Source organism: Amblyomma americanum, chromosome 7 (genome assembly GCF_052857255.1).
Source record: "Amblyomma americanum isolate KBUSLIRL-KWMA chromosome 7, ASM5285725v1, whole genome shotgun sequence".
Lineage (NCBI taxonomy): Eukaryota > Metazoa > Arthropoda > Arachnida > Ixodida > Ixodidae > Amblyomma > Amblyomma americanum.
In genome coordinates, this window is record NC_135503.1 from 41,772,091 (window position 1) to 41,779,527 (window position 7,437).

General features: G+C 43.5%; 1 long non-coding RNA gene across 1 annotated transcript; it reads right to left on the minus strand.

The window, feature by feature from the left end:
* Window positions 1-254: 254 nt before the first annotated feature.
* LOC144097064 (uncharacterized) lies at window positions 255-1,749 on the minus strand. The gene is made up of 2 exons (XR_013306898.1): window positions 1,490-1,749; window positions 255-480 (listed from the first exon to the last, which is right to left on the minus strand). It is a non-coding gene; the product is annotated as an uncharacterized LOC144097064 (long non-coding RNA).
* Between the last annotated feature and the right edge of the window lie 5,688 nt (window positions 1,750-7,437).

The window sequence follows — 7,437 nt, forward strand, 5'->3', positions numbered from 1 at the left end:
GCGTATATTTATGTAGATTAAAGACATACAACGGTTTCTTTTTAAATTTCTGAAAATCTTTATTGGTCATATGCACAATGAGTGGCAGTGAGCCGCATCGTTCACTCTTTGGTGCTGTTCTTGAGGCGGTACTCTCTGTACAAAAGCATCTGAGCCAACCTGTCAGTTTTCAGTCTCGACCTCCGCGCCCTTTGAATAGCGCCTGCTGTGGAAAAAAGTCTTTCACTATCGCCAGACGATGCTGGTATTGCCAAGAACTTCTTTGCCAGACGGCTTAGAATTGGATATTTTTTTCTTGGTTTGCTCTCCAGTACTTCAGGGCGTCTTCTTCTTCACAGATCGGTTCGTGGAGGTAAATCTCCACCTCGCTCTCTTGGCTTTCTCCCTGCGAAGAATTGTCTCCTCCGAGCTGATCTTCGAGGAACTCAAACACCGAGCTGCTGTGCCGACGTATCGGCATTAATGCAGACTCTTCGCTTCCTGTACAGAACAGAAAAATTTGACCATGAATTTTACGGCGAGTTCAATTGGAGCTATATCTATATAGAATAAATCCTTTTCAGCACCACCGCCAACAACTGGAGCTGGTAAGATTTCACAGAACTAACTGTGTGCTGTACAGACCGCAACAAGTAATTGCACAATATTTTTTAATGAAAGACAGAAAAACGATTCAGAGCCTTCTTCACGACGAAAAATGGAAATATGCATCCTAAGCAACTGTGTGGAATGTGACAGGTGCATGCTAAGTTTTCAAAAGCCCGAAAGAGAAACTGTGCACGAGGCGCCATGCTTTTTTTTTACTAAATATTAACTCCCAGAGCGGCCTTGAGGCCTTGTGGGGCGTTTCCAGCTACTTTCGTTTTTTTTTTTTTTGGATTCCGTTCAAACTAACTGGGACAATGAGACATAAAAAAGACGAGATCAAATTTTTGTCGCACAAGGAGCCGCAGGATCACGGATGTCGCTGTTTAGATCCACGGAGGTATCATTAGGAGCGCCCAACGGTTGCCTAAATAATAATGCATCATTCTAGTAGAATGAGCACAACAATGGTTCAAAAGGAACAGTTTCAAGGACAAGCCAGTGCTCATTTCTTCAGGACTTTACCTGCTCCTTCTAGCTTCTGAGTCGGCAATATTCAATCGATAAATACAGATTTACAGCGTTAGATCTACGCGATAAGTAGGTAATAAGGAGCTGCAACTTGCGAACTTTCCCAGTCCATTTTCAGAAACTTGGAACCGCGTTACGAAATCAGGTGAAACGAGCAGTTCTACATTCGGCATAAACACCAAGTTGAGGAAGTAATCGGATCATGGAAAGTGGCGAGTTCTTTGATGCTGTCTGTATGCGTTAGAGAATCAAGGCCAAAATATGTGGAGCCCTGAAAGAAGCATTTAGCTATTATTGCTTCCCTACAATGTGATAGGCAGGACTTTGCATCTGCTGAACATCAAAATGCAATTTTCATTAAGGCGGTTCCTACCTTGCGTCTCCGTAGGCATTGACAGTGTGGCCCTCGTCACTACTTGGATTAAGAGGCTTTTTGACAGTGAAGGCGTGCTGCGCAGGAATCCTTATGGGAAGAACTTTTCATTGAACATGCGCGTTTTGATCTTCGGGTGGAGGACAGCAGCGAGTATGAATGGCGTTTCGTGCACATTGGAAGAGAAACGCGCCTTCAGTTGAATGAGCAGCTCCCGGCGAAGGACTGGAAATCTTCTCCCCTCGTTTGCTTGAATTCTGCGGTAGGCTAAAATCACAAAGATGTACTGTCGTGAGCGATGTGAGAGAGAACTTCTTACACAAAAGTAAAAATATTTTCGTTATTTCTCTACTAAATTTTGAGAATGATTTTTGGATATACTCCAAGAGGACAACTATTTACAGAGCAGAAAAAACTACGCTTGTCACACAAAATTAAGGAGTAATCAACAAACGAATGTAATCTAATGTAATCTTTTGTCCATCAGCCGCCGCCGTAATCCTCTAATTTTCTCTTACGAAATATCAGAAGTTCTCATACAACTAGTTCAGTCATACAAGTACCTAGGCATAACAATTTCTAGCGATCTTTCTTGGAGCTTGCATGTTACTAACATAATATCGTCAGCAAACAAGACGCTAGGTTTCCTCAAGCGCCATCTTCACCAAGCTCCAAAACATGTAAAGTTATTAGCTTACAACCCATTCGTCAGGTCCAAACTAAAATTTTCATCGCCCATTTGGAATCCTCGTCAAGCTTACCTCATCAATGCCCTCGAATCTGTTCAAAATCGCGCTGCTCGCTTCATTCATTCATCGTACTCTTATGACATCAGCGTTTCCTCCTTAAAAACAGCATCCGGATTATCACCCTTATCGCTCCGCCGTCGCATTGCCAGCCTGTCTTTATTTCACAAATTCTTCCTCAGCCCTATGCACATCGCCTCTTATATTCTTCCCCCAGCACGCATATCTCATCGCACCAGCCACCACCTACAAGTCCGCGCTCACGCACCGTCACTTTTTCCGATTCCTTCTTTCCTCGTGCAGCCGCAGACTGGAACGGCCTTCCAAACAACGTTGTCATCATCACTTGCCCAAGTCTTTTCACTGAAAATGTAAAAACTTTCCTGTTATTGTGAATATGCGCTTTTAATTGTTACCACCCTTATGTAACGCGCCTCTTTTTCGGTCTTTTAAGGTAATAAAATGAAATGAAAAAAAAACGTTCTTCCCTCTCATATATCTGTACAGCCGGCATGTAAATGTCCCTGTGCTACTTCGTTATGACAACAGACAGCATGCTAAAGCCGGAAAATCCGCTGTATTTCATTTCATTCATTTACTCTCAGGGCCGATCGGTGTTACAGAGAGGAAAGTACGATTGGCGCCATTGTGAAACGAGCAATTGCACATTATTTCCTGTATCGCTGATCATCGAAAAACAATAGCTCGCATTTTGTGTACAATTGGCGGCACTTGTTTGAATGTTATCTGAAAGCGATTTTTTGGGATTGGGGCCGTTAAATGTCTAAAAAATATATTTCATAAAGCTAGCCTGAAAGAACCACAAACGCAAACGTCAAGGAACGAAAGGCGAGACATGCATTGACACTGATAGATGGAGTTGCGAATGGCCATGAAAAAAAAAAAAAAACTACTGGTGCCAGCGAGCGACCGGCGGGTAACGAAGCTTGATTCTTGTCGCTATCTCGCTAGCATGTCACACAATGTAGCAACATAAGTGAAACTCCGATTGTAGCGACACTTTGGCCTCAATGGCTTCCATTTTTTTTACATACGGTAAGAACACATTACGGATATAACGCGCAAAGAAACTTCTGATGCTCGACCCTTTGCTCACAACAAGGTTCTGAAGCAGTCGCAATGCACAATAGACATACCATTGACGATCGTAACAATGACCAAAGACGATGTTACTCCTTGGCCTGCATAGTGTTCGTAGCGTCGGCCACTGGCCTCAGCAAGGCGACAAAACCATTCATGTTTTCTAGGGTGAAGAGAGCATCGGGAGTAACGTTGTCCTTCTTATATTGGTTGCGCCGTCGCAGAATGTCCATGACAGCTCGCAAAAAAATCAGCCTAGAAATGGAAGGGTTTCTTAATGAACAAAGTGCGGCCAGGACGCGAACTACACCGTGAATTGAAGCTAAACCACGGAATTAGGTTGCCAGTGCTTTAACATTTATTAATGGTGTTATAGAGAAGCGATTCCTGAGACCAATCGATATTGGATTTACTTATAAAACGACGTATTGCATGAGTGAACAGTGCAGAGAAGACCTTTTCCTCAAGCGGCTCTGTTGTAATTTCTAACGAAGCGCATCTTAACTAGACTGACGCTCAATCATATATCACATACTGCGACAAATAAATGATTCAAGGCGAATGCAGTACCTGAAATTTTTCTTCTTAATTTTGGTCCAAATTTAATATTAGTCACCAGACTTGATGAGTTTTTTATGCGGCCTCAAGACTATAAACAGGCTTTTCATAGGTACCCCGGTTCAAGAAATATTATTATTTAAATAATAAACTATATGATATATCTTGCGGAGCCTTTTAAAAACTTCACCTTGCCAAACACAAAAAGTAGTGTGTGACATCAATGCCAAAGACATGCTCCATGACGCGATGCTATTTAGTCGTCTGAAAGCAGTTTATAGGTAAGAAATGAGGTCTGACATTTACAGTAATTATTTTTGTTTAACTTTCTGTTATTACTATTTTAATTTTAAAATGCAAATATGCTGCTTGAGCAGCATAGCATCACCATACAATAATATTTTAGTGCAAATACAGCGGTACCAAATTTGTTACTGTCACCCATAGAAAAATAAAGCCCCGTAAGGCTGGGTGCAGTGTCCAAAAGCATCCAACTCAACTCAAGATTAATATAATTATAACAGTTGCTACAATGCACGTATGGCAACATTAATGACATCGTTGTGTAGCGCTGCACTTCACGGGAAAGGACGTTCTAAACAAATGTCCGTACATACCAAAAAAAGAAGGCTTGCCATAGAGCCATTTACTCCCCTACAACCAACATGATATAAACTAAATTTACTACTACGCGTGATTGTTCCAGTGCCCTGAAAGCCAAAAAATATTCATTGTGCAATAAACTGGTCTTAATATTGACAGGTAAACATTTATAATGAATACGTCTGAAATACAGGAGCATAATTATTAAAATGACTTACAGCTGGTAACTGTCTCGAAATAAAACTTTCCTACCAGGTTATCCACGGGCAAACTATAAGCAAGGCGTTTTCAGCGCGCGACCGAAAAAAAGAAGAGAAAGAACTTTTCCCAACATTCCCGAAGGCGCGCGCGGCTGTAAGCCCATCCCAGCCTCCAAGCGCACGGGCCAGGACCTCCTCCCCCTCGACACTTGAGAAACCGCGCGCCGGACAGATTTTCAGATATATCGCTCTCGAGAAGGCAGCGGGGAGGGAGGCCTAGCTTAACGTGTGCTGCGACGCCTCCTCTCTCTCTCTCGACCCCTCGCTCTTGACTGGAAATATGGAACTATGCAATTCAAGAGCATATTGCATCATGTTACCCGGTTCGCTTCGCGCAGCGATGTAGACAAGCCCCGGCTTTCGGTAAGCCGTGTAGACTGAGTTTGGAGCTCGAGCGTTGCTTTTATGACAGCTTTGGTATCTGAGTGCATCGCCCTTGTTTTTTCTTTGTGTAGTTGATCTGTGCAGTCTATTTTAAGTGTTGTAAGACGTTTTTTTCGTCCACTGTCTGGCCATCTGCTATGAATCCAACGCCAAATATATGAGCACCTCGAAGGAAGTGAGGTGTGAAGAAGGAAGAACCTATCTAAACTAGTAATATCGTACATCCCAATCGAACTTAGCGTTAATATTTTTAAGGGCAGGTTCTGGAAGGTACAAATATTCCGAAATGCGTTTTTCTCCAACTCGATTTTTTGGCTAATTTCAACCAATCTAAGACCCACATCCAACCCAGAGATGGCTCGCGAGCGCAATGCCCAACGCGAAGAACTGAAAATCATTCCCGTCACTGCGTTGCCAGCGCTCTCACGATTTTAACAATAGATGAAAGCATTATTTACGTTCTCAAAAATCTGATGGAATAGCACTACGTGCTACGGCACTCTGCACACATACACTACTGCTTGTTCCAATGTACTACCTGCTGGCGTAAAAAAAAACATTAATTAGGCGGGTATACGCTAAAATGCATACACCCGCCGCTTGGCCTGATTCTCGCCTTCTTACCTCGCACAGGCGCTCTGCTGCGTAAAGTAGTGAATTCCACCTGGTCCTTCAGGGCATTTTGAGGCCTTTTCCACACAATTTCTTCAGCATTGAGGGCCAGTGTGGCGAGCCGCTGAAGACGGAGACCACTTAAGATATGTTGTCTACGAGCTTGCTTGCGTCTTCGTCAGACTTGATTGCGCTGTTCACGCACAGCTGGAGGGTGTGCGCACAGCACGGTAGCCTCTCCCGCTTTAGCCGTGTGATGGCGTCGACCTGAAGATCACAGTCTCCCTGGCCTTCAACTTCGCTTCCTTCGTGGTCGTCGCCATCGTCTTCGGCAATGCTGCGCTCCGCCTTCTTTAAATGGACCACACTTTTCCATTCCTGTTGCTCAGTCGACGGCACCTTGAATGCTTCCACGATGTTTGCAGCGTTCTCCGCCATGACAAAACCAATGTGTTCTGGCGTTAGATCGTGCTTGTGTAGCAAGCTTTCAACCTTACTTTCTATGTTCTTTCCTATTAAAGAAAGTTTGCGTAAAAATAACGCAACTATGAGTACATAAAACAATTTAACAGATCGGTAATAATCTCATAACTAGCCTGTGTGAACCTCTTCGAATGTCGCAAATGCCAGAACGTCCGACCTCAGTTCCCACGCTGAGTCTATGAAGTGCATCTTAACTCCTATGACAGATTCCTTAGAGAAGCTCGTCCACAAGTCCAAGGACAGATGCAAACAGCGGCACTCGACATGACACAGCTCTAATCTCAACGCTGGCTTCACTCTGCTTTCGGCCTCTATTGTGAGCCTAAACAAAATATTAAAAAGTACAAAGTGCAGTTGACAATGTGTCCAGACTGCAAGCTAAAATATAAATGGGCAGGCAATGCAAACCTTGCAAGGGAAGTTTTGCAAACGGAAAAAAAATACTGTTGCATGAAGCCTGTATAAAATTCACACATACCGGCGGGCTATTGTCCTCCTCGACACATGATTGAAACGTGGCAGGAGCTTTTCGGTAAAGCTCCTAAAAGCAATTCCTTCCACAACGCTGAGTGGTATCCCATCAACTGCTACAAGATCCAGCAGAAGTTTCTCAAAATCTTTCTGCTCAGTGATTTGTAGCGAAACCTTCGCGACAGCATACTTAGTTTCCTTCAGAAATGCTTCCAGTGAGACGGCTGACCGAGGTGAGAATTGTCACGAAATTTATCCGGATGGACCTTCTGCAATGCGGGCAAAATCGGTTATAAATTAGGATTAGAGCGAAGATAACCGGGTTTGTATTTAAAGACGTCAGCGCGCATGCATAATAGCACAAGCAGTCGTAGAAAGCTATTATCACACAATCAATAAAGAATGCACCTCACCTTCATGTGCCGGATGAAATTCCATTTGTCGTTTCCTTTTCCTCGCAGTTCCTTGTTGCAGTTGGTGCACTTCAGTATCACTGAGCTACTGTCTTTCATATGACCGAGGTACGTAAAGTGTCCCCTTAAATCAGTATCCATTCTGTAGCTTTTTATAGTCAATCCTGAGTCATCGTCTGATTTGCGCTTCTTGGAGGAACCTGGCGCTTCATCCATTGTTTCGAACTTCGCTAAGCTCAATTGGCACGAAGCCAACGCGACGTATCAAGCAATCAGGCCGCTTTGCTTCTAAATAGAAAACCTCAAGTTTGAGTTTG